The sequence below is a fragment of the Balaenoptera physalus genome (genome assembly GCF_965194825.1).
Source record: "Balaenoptera physalus genome assembly, chromosome: 17".
In the NCBI taxonomy this organism is placed as follows: domain Eukaryota; kingdom Metazoa; phylum Chordata; class Mammalia; order Artiodactyla; family Balaenopteridae; genus Balaenoptera; species Balaenoptera physalus.
This window is the reverse complement of record NC_138895.1, coordinates 29,912,209-29,928,694: the sequence shown is the minus strand read 5'-3', so window position 1 is coordinate 29,928,694 and position 16,486 is coordinate 29,912,209. Positions and strand designations below refer to the sequence as shown.

General features: G+C 35.4%; 1 pseudogene across 1 annotated transcript; it reads right to left on the bottom strand.

Moving 5' to 3' along the window:
• Nucleotides 1-4,866: 4,866 nt before the first annotated feature.
• On the bottom strand, nucleotides 4,867-5,789 carry LOC309647064 (malate dehydrogenase, cytoplasmic pseudogene; annotated as a pseudogene). The gene has a single exon. The product of its transcript is annotated as a malate dehydrogenase, cytoplasmic pseudogene (transcript).
• Nucleotides 5,790-16,486: the final 10,697 nt, after the last annotated feature.

Sequence of the window (16,486 nt, the reverse complement as noted above, 5' to 3'; positions counted from 1 at the left end):
TCAAAATGATTTTGACTCTACCAGGTTCTTTGCATTTCCACATGAATTTTAGAATTAGCTATTTAATTTTTACTTTTGAAAAAATACCTCCAGGAATTTGGGATTGCTAATACATAGATCAATTTAGGAAGAACTGACACATTAACAGTACTGAGTCTTCTCATCCATGAATATGGTATAGATCTCAGTTTATTCAGGTCTCCTCTAAATTCTCTTAGCAATGTTTTGTATTTTTGATAGTACTGGTATTGCATATACTTATCCTTAAGTGTTTTATGCTTTTACTGCTATTGTAAATGGATTCTTAATTTCATTTTTTAATGGTTCATTGATAGTATATTTAAATACACTTGATTTTTTTAATATTGGCCGAGTGTGTAGAGACCTTGCTAATGAATTTATTAGTTCTAGTAGTGTTTTATAGATTTCTTGAGAGTTTTCATGTTCACTATCATACCTCTGCAAATAAAGAGAGTTTTACTTTTTCCTTTCCATTCTGTATGCTTTTATTTACCTTTCCCATTTTATTCCACTGACTAGAACACACAGTATAATGCTGAACAGAAGCAGTAAGAAAGAGCATCCTTGCCTTGTTCCTGATTTTAAGGGAAACCATTCAGTGTTGTACCATTAAATATGATGTTCTCTCTAGATTTTTTGCATATGTCCTTTGCCAGGTTGAGGAAGTTCCCCTCCTTTCCTAATTTGCTGAGAGTTTTTATTATGAATGAGTGTTAAATTTTACCAAATGCTTTCAAGGGGCATCTACTGAGATGATCTTATGTTTTTGTTTTTGTTTTTTTTTCCTTTTTAGATTGTTGAGATGATGGATTAAATTGATTGATTTTCAAATATTAAACCAACCTTACATTCCTGAGATAAACCAAACTTGTTCTTGGTGTATTATACATTTTATAGGTTGCTGGGTTCTACTAGCTAAACTTTAAAAATATTAAGAAATCCAAGTTCATTGGGAATACTGGTCTGTAGTTTTCTTGTAATGTCTTTTTCTAGGTTTGTTATCAGGGTAAGTCTGGCCCAATAAAATGAGTTTGGAAGCTCCTTATCTACTTTCTGAAGAAGTTGTATAAGATTTTTATTATCTATTTCCTAAAGGTTTGAAAGGTTTTTTCAATTTTTAACTTATTTTTTGTTGAAGTATGGTTGATTTACATGAACGCTTTCATCAATGAAGCTATCCAGGCCAGGAGTCTCCTTTTTGAGAAAAATTAAATTATGAATTTAATTTTGTTTGTAGATAAAAGACAATTTAATTTTCTATGTCTTCTTGTGCCAGTTTTGGAAATTTGTGTCTGTCAAGGTTTTTTTCCATTTCATTTAAGTTGTCAGATTTATTTGCCTAAAGTTATTTATAATATTTATTATTCTTTAACATTTGTTTAATATCTGATGTCTCATTGTTTATTCCTAATGTTAGTATTTTATGTTTTCTCTCTTTTTCACTTGATAAGCTTAGTTAAAGGTATTTCATTTGATTGATCTTTTCAAATAAGAAGCTTCAGTTTCATTAATTCTATTGTCTGTTCCTCTTTTATTTATTTCAGCTTTTTTCATTATTGCCACATTTGTACTTACTTGGGACTTATTTGCTCTTCTTTTTCTAGCTCATTAAGGTGAAAGCTTACATTATTCACTTGGGATCTCATTGCTTTTCTACCATAAACATTTAGAGCACAGATTTCCTTCTGAGCACTGCTTTAGATGTACCTCCAAAATTTAGATATATTTTATCTCAATTTTCATTTAGTTCTAAATATTTTCTGATAGTCCTTGTGATTTCTTCTTTGACCCATGAGTTATTAGGAAATCTGTTGTACATTTTCCAAATATTTGGGAATTTCCCAGATATCTTTTTGTTATTGTTTTCTAATTTAACTCCATTATGGTCAGAGAATATACTCTAACATTTCTATCTTTTCAAATTATTTATACTTGTATTATCCCCCAGTATTCTTGGTGAATTTTTCATTTGCACATGAATAGTGTGTATTCTCTTGCTGGAGAGAGTGAAGATTATTCTATAAATGGCTATTAGGTCAAGTTGGATGATAGCATTGTTCAAGCTTTCTATAGTTTTACTGAGTTTTGTCTACTTGTTCTATCAATTACTGAGAGGAATAAAGAAATCTCTATAAATCTAGATGTACTTTTTTGTCCTTTCAGTTCTGTCAGCTCTCAATTCATGTATTTTGTAGATATATTATTAGGTGTTTACACATTAATATTGCTATATAGTCTTTATCATTACATAACTTCCCTCTTAATCTCTGTTAGGGTTACTTGTTCTGAAATTTAATTTTTCTGATATTAATATATCCACTCCAGATTTCTTATGATTAGTGTTTGTGTGGTACCTTTTTCCATCTTTTTCCTTTAATGATTCAATGTCTTCATATTTAAAGTAGTTTTCTTGTAGACAGCATTAGTTGAGCCTCGATATTTTAGCCAGTCTGGACAATCTCTGCCTTTTTTTTTTTTTTTAATACATCTTTATTGGAGTATAATTGCTTCACAATGCTGTGTTAGTTTCTGTTGTACAGCAAAGTGCATCAGCCATATGCATACATATATCCCTGTATCCCCTCTCTCTTGAGCCTCCCTCCCACCCTCCCTATCCCACCCCTCTAGGTCGTCACAAAGCACCAAGCTGATCTCCCTGTGCTATGCTGCTGCTTCCCACTAGCTATCTATTTTACATTTAGTAGTATATATATGTCAATGCTACTCTCACTTCGCCCCAGCTTCCTCCTCCCCACCCCATGTCCTCAAATCCATTCTCTATGTCTACATCTTTATTCCTGCCCTGCTACTAGGTTCATCAGTACCAATTTGTTGTTTTTTTTTTTTAGATTCCATATATGCATATTAGTATACGGCTTTTGTTTTTCTCTTTCTGACTTACTTCACTCTGTATGACAGACTCTAGGTACATCCACCTCATTATAAATAACTCAATTTCATTTCTTTTTATGACTGAGTAATAGTCTATTGTATATATGTGCCACATCTTCTTTATCCATTCATCTGTTGATGGACATTTAGGTTGCTTCCATGTCCTGGCTATTGTAAATAGTGCTGCAATGAACATTGTGGTACATGTCTCTTTTTGAATTATGGTTTTCTCAGGGTATATGCCATTTACCTTTTAAATTTTGTTTTCTATTTGTACCATCTTGTTTCTTTTTCCTCTTTTCCTCCTTATTTTCAATTAGACAAGTAGTTTTTAATGTTCAATTTTATCTCCACCATTAAGTTACTAGCTGTAGCTCTTAGTAGTTTTTTAGTGGTTGTCTTAGGGTTTATAGTATGCATCTTTAATTTATGCAGTCTAACTCCAGATAATATAACACCACTTTGTGTTTAATGTAAGAAATTTACAATGGTATACTTCCATTTCTCCCTTCCTCTTCTTAGTGCTATTGTTGTCATAATTATTTTAAGTTCAGCACATATTATAACCTCTATAATATATTCTTAGCATTTTTGTGTTAAATAATTATCGTTTGAAAAATTAAAAAACGAAAGGAGTTTTTTACATACCATTTCCAGTGATATTCACTGCTTTGTGTGGATTTGAATTACAAATTGATTTCAATTTCCTTCATCCTAAAGGACTTCCTTTAATATTTCTTGTAGTAAAGTTCTACTGGCAATAAATATCTCTGATTTCATTTGCCCAAAAAGTTTTATTTCGCCTTTCATTTTTTAAAGGAATTGTTTTGCTGGAAAAAGAATTCTAGTTTGATCACTTTTTTTCTGTCATTTCTTTGAAAATGCCATACATTGTCTTCTGGGTTGGATAGTTTCTGATGAAAAGGCTGAAGTAATTTTTATTTCTTTGTAATAATGCACCTTTTGTTGTTATTATTTCTTTTAGAATGTTTTTTTCTTTATCAGTGGTTTTGAGTGACCTGATTATTATGTGTTTTTGTGTAATTTGCTATGTATTTACTTTGCATAAGATTTGATAAACTTCTTGAATTGTGGGTTTATGTTTTGTTTTATTTAGAAAAGTTTTGGCTGTTGTTTCTTCCAATGCTTTTTCCTGCCTCCTCTTTCTAGCTCCTCCTGGGACTCCAATTACATATATTGTAATTAAACATGTATAAAATAATTTAAATAATTACTACTAATTTTTTCCCGTAGGCCACTGAGGTTCTGTTTTTGTTGTTGTTGATATTTCAACTTGTTTATTTCTAGAGGTTTCTTTTTTTCCTGTCTGCATTTCAGTTTGGATACTTTCGATTGCTATGTCTTGAATTTCACTGATTTTTTTTCTTTTGTAGTATCTAATCTACTATTAAGACCACCCAGTAAAATTCCTATCTCAGATATTGTATTTTTCAACCCTAGAAAAGTACATTTGGTGTTTTAAAAAAATCTTCTCTTTTCCTCTTCTTTATATTCATATTTTCCTTTAAATACTTGAACATGTTTATGATAGCTCTTTTGTCATTCTTGTCTGCTAATACCATCATTTATATCATTTCCTAGTTTGTTTCTATTGTCACATTATTCTTCTGGGATGAGAAACATGTTCATGCTTCTCTGCATGTCTAGTAAATTTTAATTGCATGCTGGACATCATAAGTGTGAGCTTGCTGACTTCTGGGTTTTGTTTCTTTATATTTTTTTTTAAAGAATGCTAAACTGAAATTTTGTTCTGTTAGCTAGATTACTTGATAATTGTCTAGATTTTTTTTGAATACATATTTGATTTAGAATGCAGCACTAACAGCATGATGATAAACTGTCACAGATTTGTATCAAGAAACACACAATCTTTAAAATGTGTTGTTTTCACAAGTAATTTAAGTATAGCATTATTATTATTTGGTACTAGAGTCAAAGACAACATTTAGATTCTTCAGTGTTGGGGTACTTAGTAACATCAAAATGATTGTCTAGTTCAACAGAGGAAAGAAATTCATATGCAGTTTCTTTTCTTTTTGCCAGTTCCCTTGCAGAAACTCCATCTTCTCTCCTGAGAAACCATTAATAAGGAGAACTTCAACAACCTTCCAGATCTTGTTCTTGATTATAACAGGGAATGAATTGATCAGATCACTGGGAATATAGAAGTTGCCGTAAGAGATAACACTCATGGACACAAATTATCCCTCTGGGATTCCAAACCAGGTGTCTCTGATGTGGTCACAGATGGCTTTTGCAGCCACCATTGTACTGGATAGGTTTCAAGCCTTGATGACAGCAGTACCACACTGCTGCACAGCCGTGATGAATTCTCCCTTGAGCCAGCTGTCATCTTCCAGAGCTGCATAAGTACCATCTTCCTTTCCTTGCAGTTTCACCTTGGCATGGTTGACATCTGGATACTGAGCTGAGGAATGGTTTCCCCAGATGATGACATTCTTTACATCATCAGAAGTCACATCAAATTTAGCACCAAGTTTAACAGAGCAGTTCAGCTCGGTTGTGATCCAAAAGAGTCAAGCAACAAAAGTTCTCCTTGGGAACGGACTTGAAGCAATCAGGCCATTGGTATTGGCTGGGTTTCCCACCACAATAACCTTAACTGACTTCCTGGCATATTTCTTCAAGGCTGCACCCTGGCATTTGAAGATTTTCACATTTGCTTTAAGTAAATCTTTCCTCTCTGTGCCATCCCTTTTTGGCATGGAGCCCAAAAGAATGGCTACAACCATGTCCTTGAGGGCAATCTCTTCTTTATCTGTTGTGATGACATCTTTCAGGAGGGATGGGCAGTCTTGCAGTTCCATTAGGACACCATCCAGGACACCCTTCATGGGAGTAATATACAACAGCACAAGAATTATAGGCTGGTCTTTACCAAAGACAGATCCATTTCCAATAGTGTACAGCAGTGAATATGCAATTTGAGCAGCTGCTCCAGTCACAAGGACTCTGATTTGTTCAGAATTTGTAGTCGAGGGCCTTCTGTTTTCAAGGGCTTTGTGACAAAAACCCTTAAAAACACTGTTGACATGATTGGGAACTGCATGGAAAATTTCAACACCTGCCTTGGCTAGATTCTTTTAAGTCTTGTTTTTAAGCTTTTTTTGGTGGGTTGATTTAGAGTACACTGTACTTTGGGTATTCAATATGGAATATTCCTAGAATCTAGCTGGCCAGAACTCAAACATCTCCAAGTTCTTTGTGAGCTTTGAGAATCATCCACTTTACAGCTTCTTGGTCCATTTTTTATGTAGTCTTGAAAGGATTCGCCCTATGATATGTCACTGAGTATTCAGCAGCAGTCTCATGGTGACTCCTATGCAGGATTCTGGGTCTCATTCTTCATGTTGCTTTCTCCTCTCCAGTTCTTTGCTCTACAAAGTTCAGTGATCTTCCCAAACTATGTTTTCTGTCATATCAACTCAGGGGGTTAATTTCACCTTAGTATCCATTCAGTCTTCCTCTACTACTGCCCCAGCAGCAGTAGAATTCCCAAGCATAAGTTATTCTGTCTAAAATAATGCTCTGGGGCCCCAGAAGTTCTATCTATGTTAGTTTTTGGTCCTCCATATCCAGTAGAATGATCTCAGAAGGTGGGGTGATCTTGGTACTCAAAACTACTCTGCCATGAAAACTCCAATACCTTCACTTTTGGTGGTCATTTCATCAATATTATTTCCACACTCTTTAATCTTTTCATAATCTGGAAAGTGGATGTTAGATCAGTCTCACACAAACATATGTTTCCATGTATGCATGTATACAAACACATGTATATACACACACACATACTTATCAAGGACAAAGTTTATTATCAGTAGCTATTTTATTATCACAATAAAACATAGTAATAATGGCTAAGATTATTTTGAGACTTTATTATGAACCAGGAACTGTGACAAATACTTTTATTTTCCTCTTATGAAATACGAAGCTTAGAGAATTGGGGTAATTTGTACAAGGTCATACATTAAGTAACAGGTGAAGCCAAGTTTGAGTACAGCAAGCTTGACTCTAGAGAAGGAATTGGTAAACAATGGCTTGCAGACTGCCACCAGTTTTTGTAAGTTTTATCCCAAGAGAGCCAAGCACATTCATTTTTGCAGTGTCTGTGGCTTCTTTTGAGCTACAGTGGTAGAGTTGAGTAGATGCAACATAGACTGAATGGCAGCCAAAAATATTTACTATCTGTCCCTCTACAGAATAAGTTTGCTGACCCTTACTCTAAATCATGAATTAATTACTCTCTAATTTTCAAGGCCATCTCCACTGTTACCTTAAGGTAGTTTTTCATGTCATTTTGCTGACCATGGAAGTTCTCTTCATTCGTATCCTCTGCTTTCAAAGTATACTTTTCTGCATACCAAAAATAGCCCATCATTAAGAGCTATACCACTCACTTTCAAAATGTCTGTCTCTATCCTCCAGAATAGAAAGTTTTTGAAAGCAGGTGTTCGGTCTACTGTGTTCACTGCTGTATCACCAGTGCCTAAGACAGAGCCTGACACACTATAGGTGCTAAGCTGTATAACTTTTAATGGATGATCCTTTGACCATACAAATTACTTTGATTAAACTCAGATAAGACTCCATCCTTCTCTAGCTGAACCAATAAGGAAAGGTGGCTTCTTTCTTTCATATATGCTTCCTTTCGCATTGATTCATAAGGCTACTTTTCTTTTTTTTTTAAAAATCATGGGCTAAATTACTACATGTACTAGTTAAATCTGTTGTCAGCTGAGGCTGGTCCACCCTTTGATATTTAAAGAAAACCGGTTCTAACCACTCAGCAAACATCCTATGAGAAGTCCAATCTCCTTTCCTCCTTCCTACAACTTCTCTGAATTTTTGAGAGAATCTATTCAACGGCCTCTTCGGCTGTGTGAATCAGCTTCAAATTAACTTTTGCTTTCACACATATCTCATCCCACATGGCTGCTGTCTTCTCTGCCCCACACTAGACGTGAATCTCAAGACTCTTTTTCTTGGACTCTTTCTCAACACCCTACCCCCTCAAAAAAAACTCACACACATAAGTTGTTCTTTGTATGTAGCCTTCTTCACTCACAGTTAGAGGAAGACAAAGCAGATTTGCATGCAGCAATGCAAACAACTTAAAGTCTTTAGAAATTCCCTGCTTTCAAAAAGCCTTCAGCCAACACACAGTCAGGAATTTCTCACTGGCCACCTCTCTCTACAAGCATGGTGATTCTTCCTCTCTTCACTGTCTCGTCATACAATTTTAAAAAAATTTTTTGGGCACAGTGGTTTGTCTATCTCTTTGTTACATTATCTTCTTCCAACCTAAGCCCCCAGGGTCTCACCTTTTACCTTTATGCAATGTATTAAGATATCTTTCTCAATGAAATGATTTCTTTCCCAAGAGAAATCTGGCACCAAATGTTAAAAAAAATTTTTTCATCCCATTAAACAAGAATTTATTTCTGGGCCATCTATTCTATTCATTTCATCCACCTTTCTGTTTTTTGCATCCATTAGTATTACATTTTTAATTACTATCACTATAGTATATGGCTTAATGCCCATAAGGAGGGTTCATATACCAAATGTTTAACAACTGCTAAAGCACAAATATGAACCAATCAGAACAAATGAACTGACCAGTCATAACAGGGGGCTGAACACAACCCATAGGGTTGTGTAAGGGTGTGTGTACAGGCTGCCTTTAGGGAAGTATCCCTCATTACTACTCTCCTTTTCCAAAATTTTCTTGGTTATTCTCACATGACTGTTGTTATCAGTTTTATTAGTCGTTTTGTCTAATTAAAAAAAAAAACTCATCAGGATTGTGATTGCAATTGCACTGTTCTTCCCAAATCAATCTATAGGTTCATTGCAATTCTAACCATAATCCTATTGAGTTGATTCTCTTTGCTTTGTCATCTTATCACCTCTTTCCTACTACTTCCTGAAAAAAACAACTAATGTGTGTGGTGGAGGTCCAGGATGCTGAATGTAGATATAGTGACAGAGTGTTCAAAGTTCAGTGTACAAATGTGGCTTCCTTTGAGCAGGCCTAGCTATCATTACTGTTCTATTCTCTCTATCTTCTTTTCACCAATCCTCTCTTTTCATCAACACAGCATAGTGGTGGGCCAGGTTGTTAGGAAAAGAACACACTCGGGGACTAGTGGCAAGGGGAAGGTCCCTAATAATAAAGTGTTACTTTGTTTCTTTGCTCTGCTCTGTCCTTTCTTCCTGTATGTATATTACTCAAGGACTCTTCAGGAAGGAGACGGGTCTGGATCACAGCTCCACTCAGATCTTCCTGGGTACCTGTAACTCCACTTTAATTTCACTATCACTTCTGTTTTGTCATTAAAGAATATAGTATTCTTGGGATTTGTTTACATCTATCTGTATTTCCCCAGCAAAATGTTATAGTTTTTTTTTATAGAGATCCACCAGATTAAGAACTTTACTAGAAAACTATATAAAATAATATTAAATCTATACTAGTACATTAATTGCCTTTTTCAATATATCTTTCAAGATGATCTATAATTTTTCCCTTTTGACCATTGATAGGATGTATTATTATGATATTGTGATTTATAATAAGAAATATATATTTGGTCTTCATTTGTTTCTGGCACAGAACTCCTAAAACCCTTGGAATTTCCTAAGTAATAAGATGAGAAAGGGGGAATTCCCTGGCGGTCCAGTGGTTAGGACTCCACACTTCAACTGCTGGTGGCACGGGTTCAACCTCTGGTCAGGGAACTAAGATCCTGCATCCTGCATGCCACGTGGCACGACAAAAAAGGGGGAAAAAAAGCAATAAGGCAAAAAGGTTTCTTGATATTCACAAGAAACGCCTTTCAACTACACTTAAGTTTATGTTAATGAGGTGACTTTTGGACAGCACCCAAGGATGGGGCCTGGTTCCCAGGAGAACCAACCATGTGATTAGAGAATTGGAACCCCCTTGACCTCCAAGGAGAGGAGAGGGGCTGGAGGTTGAATCAATTGCCAATGGCCAATGATTTAATCAATCATGACTAGGTAATGAAGCTTCAGTAAAAAAAAACAAAAAGGATGGGATCAGAGAACTTCCAGATTGGTGAGCATGTGGAGATGGGGGGGAGAGTGGCATGCTTGGGAGAGCATGGAAACTCTGTACCTTTACCCAAGCCTTGCCCTATGTATCCCATCTTGCTGTTCCTGAGTTACATCCTTTTATGATAAACCAGTAATCTAATAAGTAAAGTGTTTCTCTGAATTCTGTGAGCCACTCTAGCAAATTACTTGAACCTATGAAGGGGGTCATGGGAACCTCCAATCTATAGTCACAGCACAGGTTACAACCTGAACTTGGGATTGACGTCTGAAGTGGGGGATGGAACAGTCTTGTAAGACTGAGCCCTTGACCTATGGGATCTGATGCTATCTCCAGGTAGACAGTGTCAGAATTGAGTTAAATTGTAGGACATCTGTCAGTGTCTGCTGAAAATGGAAGAATTGCTTGGTGTTGAAAAAACACACCTTGGAATTATATAAATAGGTTTTCTCATAGTGAATTGTCCTTGCATTCTTGTATTAGCCTTTTCTTGTTTGTAGTGGTTTTTATATTAAATGGTCTACGGAAAGCACTTGACAACTAGGTTACCCCCTTCTGAGAGGTCTCAGAGTGCTTGTAATACTTATACTCCCAACTGAGAGATTCTTTTTTTGCCCAATAATACCAACACTTGACAACAGCTGAGCAGAGCAGTGATGGGTTCTTAACCCAAAGACACTCATTTTTAAATTAGACTACAGCTGAAGACATGCCTTGGAATGTGATCTGCCAACAGTCTCCTGGCAGATAAGTATAGTAGCAGACACTCAGAGAGAGATACAGATAACAGAATAGCATGGAAACAAAGAAGCTTCACAGAAAGAAGCAGTAATCAAAAACCATGAAGTAAAAGTAAAAACAGTTAGATGGAAGTGGCTGTGAAATAAAACTTCTAGTTTCTAGAAGGAATGAAACGGTCATTGTAGAAGCAAAGATGTTTAGCCATGAATATGGAAGAGAACTGGAGTAAAAAGCAACAGGTACTTGGGGCTGAGGGATCATAGGATGACCGGGACCCGCAGCTGCATTACTAAAGTTGCAGAGACGCTGAGCACCTATGCATCCTGAGTGGCATTCCAGTGTCTCAGGAAACCTGACCACGTGACTGTTGGCAGACTGTTTTTACATATATCCCCTTGTATCAACTGACATTACCTACATGTGGCTTTTTACTGTCTGAAAAAACCCAACTAAAGCAATTATTTTCTTAAAATATTGCTAGATTCAATTTTCCAGGATTTTGTTTGTTTGTTTTCATTTGGGTTTTTTTGTTTGTTTTAGTATTCATTCCAAAGATTTGCCTATACTTTTTTGTGTGTTTGTGTGTATGCATGCATGTGCATGCTTGTACGTGCACACTGTGTAGGTTAAATTTTTTTCTGTTACATCCTATTTCTTTCTCTATTGGAACTTCTGTATTACTTGTCTTAATCAGTTTTACTTTGCTGGATTTGGTAAACTTTCAGTTTACCATTGCTATTATTGCATAGCTTTCCTTTATCCTTATATTTGAGGAGTGTACCTCAGATGGAGAATATATATATATATATATATATATATATATTTTTTTTTTTTTAAATCTGTAGCTTTGTGAAACTGAGTGCCAAATTCCAAATAAAAATTCAAAAATTTTAAACACTGTAGTATATTTCTTAGAGAACTCTACTTTCTGAAGTATCCAGAATTCATTATGTGGAAATGTTAAGCATTCTCCTGAACAGGTTTTTAAAGTTTAGTGTCATGTAGGTTCAGGAATCCAGGTGTCCTTAGATTGGTTTTATTAATGACTCCACCTAATGGCCTCTATGAATCCACAATGTTTGTCCTGTAACTTTAAAGTTTCCTCCCACTCTGACTCTAGGCTTGAGCATGTGACTAGGTTTGGGCAATAGGATGTTAGCCTACCTGACACAAGCAGAGACTTGAAAAGTGCAAATGATTTTTTATTACCCTCTTGCGTGATTGGGCTTGCTCACTATTCCTCCCTGCCATGCTTTGAAAACATGCCAGGGCTAGCCTGCAGGAAGAATGTGAGAGGCATGTGGAAGAGAGCCGAGTTGTTCCAGACGTCCCAGCTAGGGCCATCCTAGATCAGCCCACTGCCAGCCGGCCCCCAGATATGTGAGGAAATCCAGCTGAGATCAGAAGAACCTCTCAGTTAAACTCATTCAAAATCATCAACTTGTGGTGAACAAAATAAATGCTTGTTATTTTAAGCATTTAACTGAGTCTGGGATGGCTTGTTATGAGACACTATTGTGGCAATAGATAATACCGAGATGCCAAAATAGCAATCAATCAATGAGGGGAACTCCCTGTGTATTTGAGATGCCAAAGATGGTAGATATTTTCGTATGTTCATATCTCTCTTTGTGTTCTTCTGTCTCTGAAAAAGCCCATTTACTACCCCAGGAAGAGTTATGGTACCAGAGAATGTTCCCCTCCAGTACTATGGCAGCATTTTAGACACTAGACTTGCCAAAAAAGAAGTCTGACTTTGCTCGTTATGCAGTCTTTTGGTATTTGAAGTGTTAAGAAGTTAAGGATTTTATGTGATCAGGATAGTAGAGATAATGACATTCTCTGCCTCAAATTCTCATGTGGATTTAAGTTGTGGGTGAGAAGAAAGAGAATGTAATCAGGTTTGTGAATGCTTTCAGTTATGACCTTTCCTGATGTCTCATAGATTGTAGATGACTTTTAAAGAAATCTGAAAAACAGGCTGTCAGGTGAAGTCTTTGCTCTTATATTAGGCAGATATAGGTTTATAAATAGAAGACACAGAGGCTTCAGTTCAAGTTAACAAACATTTATTGATCACCTGTTATGTACGAGGCATTAAGAATACAAAATCAGTGAAAGTTAGCCTCTGTCCTAGAGGAACTTAGAGTTCAGAAAAGAGACAGACAAATAAATCACAATTTCAATATGGTAAGCACAGTGATGGGGCATTCACGCAAAACATGTGGTGGTCTAGGGGGTGTCAGATGTTGGATGGGGGGCTGTGTTTGTGTTTGAGAAATTTAAAGGGTGAATAGATTTAGACAAGTAACAGATGGGCCTTGGTGGAAATGAATTCCAGCAAACAGCAAGGGTATGAACAATGACCTGGAGGGTGGAACAACATGGATTATCCTGGAAGCCACAAAACATCATGTGGGATCAGGAGTTATACTTGCCAAAATATAATTAAAGACCTGTTAGGTATTTGCTCATATTGTCAAATGTGCAATTATTTTTTGGTAATAAAGTTTTTGTTTTATATTACATGTTAGGAAAATAATTTTGAGCCTTTTAGTATCTTCTGGATTTCTGTAAATGCCATGTGGACAGAGACCAAGTTTATCTTATTCTCTCCTGCATCTCAGCACCCAGCACAGTGTCTGGCTCTTCATATGGATTCAATACCTATATGTTGAGCAAGTGACTGAATTCTCAAATGTGTCAGTCTCTGCCAAAATCTAGTAGAAATTTATCTTTAAATTATTCTTTTAAATTTACTCATAAAGACTTATTTTCTTGAATAATTTATCTTTCTCAAATTGTCTTCAATAAAGATAGTTTAATCTTCAGTTTTATAATTCTCCCCACATTTATTCTTTCAGTTTTTGAGATATAATTTACATACTTACAGCACTGTATAAGATTAGGGTGTACAACATAATCCTTATTTTTGGATTTTAAAATATATGCAACTCTTGCTGTTGTTTTCTCCCCATACATCCATCTATCTTATCATTCAATATATTCCTATTGAATACTTGATTATATGCCAGCATTGTGATACACACTAGAGGAAGAGTAGTAATAGTTCAGACCTGCTCTGGGCCCCAGTGGAGCATGTAGTCCAGTGAGGTAAACAGGCCAATATTGAACAAAGAATTTACAAGCACATTGAGTTTACAAACAAAAGTGAATAGCTTTATGTGAGTGTGTAACAGCTTCTTTAAGCCTCTATTCAATATGGATTATTACATGATGATTATATAACATGTGTATTTTATCACATTTTACTTTGTGTTCTCTGCTTTCTGTTTTATTATACTACATTTATAATTAATATGTAACACGTGGAAAGCACACTATAAACATTACTTGATTGTATAAATGAAGGAATAAATGAATATTTCTTCATAGAATTTGCCTTTTATCATTTAATTATTATCTTGATATTGTTGCTCAAAAGCACATGTACTTTTTGTGGGAAGATGTACATATTTTTCTTTTGATGACACATCTGTTAATTGAGTGAAACGTTCATGGGAATGGTATAGGTAATTTATACTGTCTACAATTAATTTGTACTGTTCAGCATTCCATTACAGCACTGATCTATAGCTTATTGGCTTAGTTTCTGTGTAAAATGAGGTTATTGGCCAAATCTGTTTGGTTATCTGATTTTAGTCAACAAATATTTATTAAAAGTTCATGTAAGTTGGGACTTCCCTGGTGGTCCGGTGGTTAAGAATCTGCCTTCCAATGCAAGGGACGCAGGTTTGATCCCTGGTCGGGAAACTAAGGTCTCACATGCCATGGGGCAACTAAGCCCGCGCACTCTGGAGCCCGTGCGCCACAACTAGAGAGCCATCACATCGCAACTACTGAGCCCACGTGCTCTGGAGCCCAGTCATCACAACTAGAGAGAAGCCCGCGTGCTGCAATGAAAGATCCCACATGCTGCAAAGAAGATCTCATGAGCCACAACTAAGACCCAATGCAGCTAAATAAATAAATAAATAAATATTTTTTAAAAAGTTCATGTAAGTTATGTGGCAGATGTGGGGAATCCAAGGAACAGGTTCCCTTATAGAAATTGCAATCCAGGACAAAAATACAATAGCATGTGAGAAGTTAAAAACAATTTAGCACAAGAAAACATATGTATTATATATCTTCTAGACAAAGTATTGTGCTAGGTAATATGAGGGAAAAAAAGAGAAGAGTAAGAAGTATTCCATGCCTTCAATTTGCTTATAATTTAGCTGAGGCAATAAGACAAATATACTTAAAATGAAAATAACACCAAACAATAAATGATGCATTCTGGTGCTGAAGATCCTACAAGTCTTAGGACTTCAATGGATGGAAATCTCTTAAAGGATTGGCATATTTTGTCTTTCAACCAAACATTAGAACAGTTACTCCAAAGCAGGGTGTGTGTACTTCAAGGGAGCACAAGACAATCTAGTAGTAGTAATAGTAGTAGTTTGGGAAGAAAATATTATAACTTATACTTATTTAAAAATAATTTTAAAAAAGAAAGTAGCCTTTACTAACATTTAATAAAAAGGGTTGACAATGAACCATTAGTTTGTAGCCCATAGATGTATGGTATTAGTATTTGACATGGTATCACATGGAAATGAAAGTGGAAATTACATCCTCCAGAACAAAGGGATACCTCCTTCCAATCCTTCACTGTGAGGCATTGCAAGTTATAGGGGCCGCCTTAAGTTTTAACTAAACTAAATTTCATGAAATGGACAAGCCGCTTAAAAAATTCCCTCAAAGAAATAGCAGATAAAATTAATAATGCAAGCACAATTGAACACAAAAGAAAATCTTAGCTGTGACACTTCTTTTTGTGAATAAGCTTTTTGGCAGCCAAATTATTAAACAAGATCTAATCAGATCTAACAAAAAGCCACCTCCCCCGAGATTCAAAGTTATGATGAAACCATTTGAAATGTGGATTTTTTGTTATTACTGTTAACAAAGATCCTTATCTGCATGTATTGTGCCTTGAGATGTGCTCATGATTAACAAGACATTAAAAAAACCAAGCATCCAAAACATAAGGACAATCTTTTACAAGTTTTTCAGAAATTTTCAAAGACAAGAGTTACTCAATCTGGCATTTAATGAAGTTTCACTGAACTTAATAACAAATGTTTAGAAGTTTACTTATTAGTAAAAGACCCCTTGGAAAACTGTTTTCCTTCCAGCATGAGTAAGACTGAAAAAAGCAATGAAGCGATAAACCACAAACTAATACGTAGTCCTTTGTCAGCAGTGTTGGAAGATACATAGAAACTTTTCTGAAGACTCTGAGAAACAGTCATTAGAACAAATTATGTAGCATTAGAATTTATGCAGTGTTAGAACTGACTGGATCTATCAGCATTTCTACCATGTCTCAAAATATATTTGCTAGATTGCATTTCAGAAAGAAAATTCATGATTGATCACAATTTTGTGCCTCTAAAGGAAGAATATATTGAAGAAGATAAATTCTCAATAGTAAGAGAATCCTTGTTGATCTTCTTTAAAAAAGTGTTTTATGGGAAGTATATGTTATACTGCTTTGATGGAATTAAAAAAATTTAAACAGATTTTAATATAATGTTTCCATACGTGAAATCTTAACTGCATCATTGATAGGCAAGTTTTTTGTCAGAGAAATTGAAGTCAGGAGTACATCAACATTGATGTTTTTAATTTCAAAAG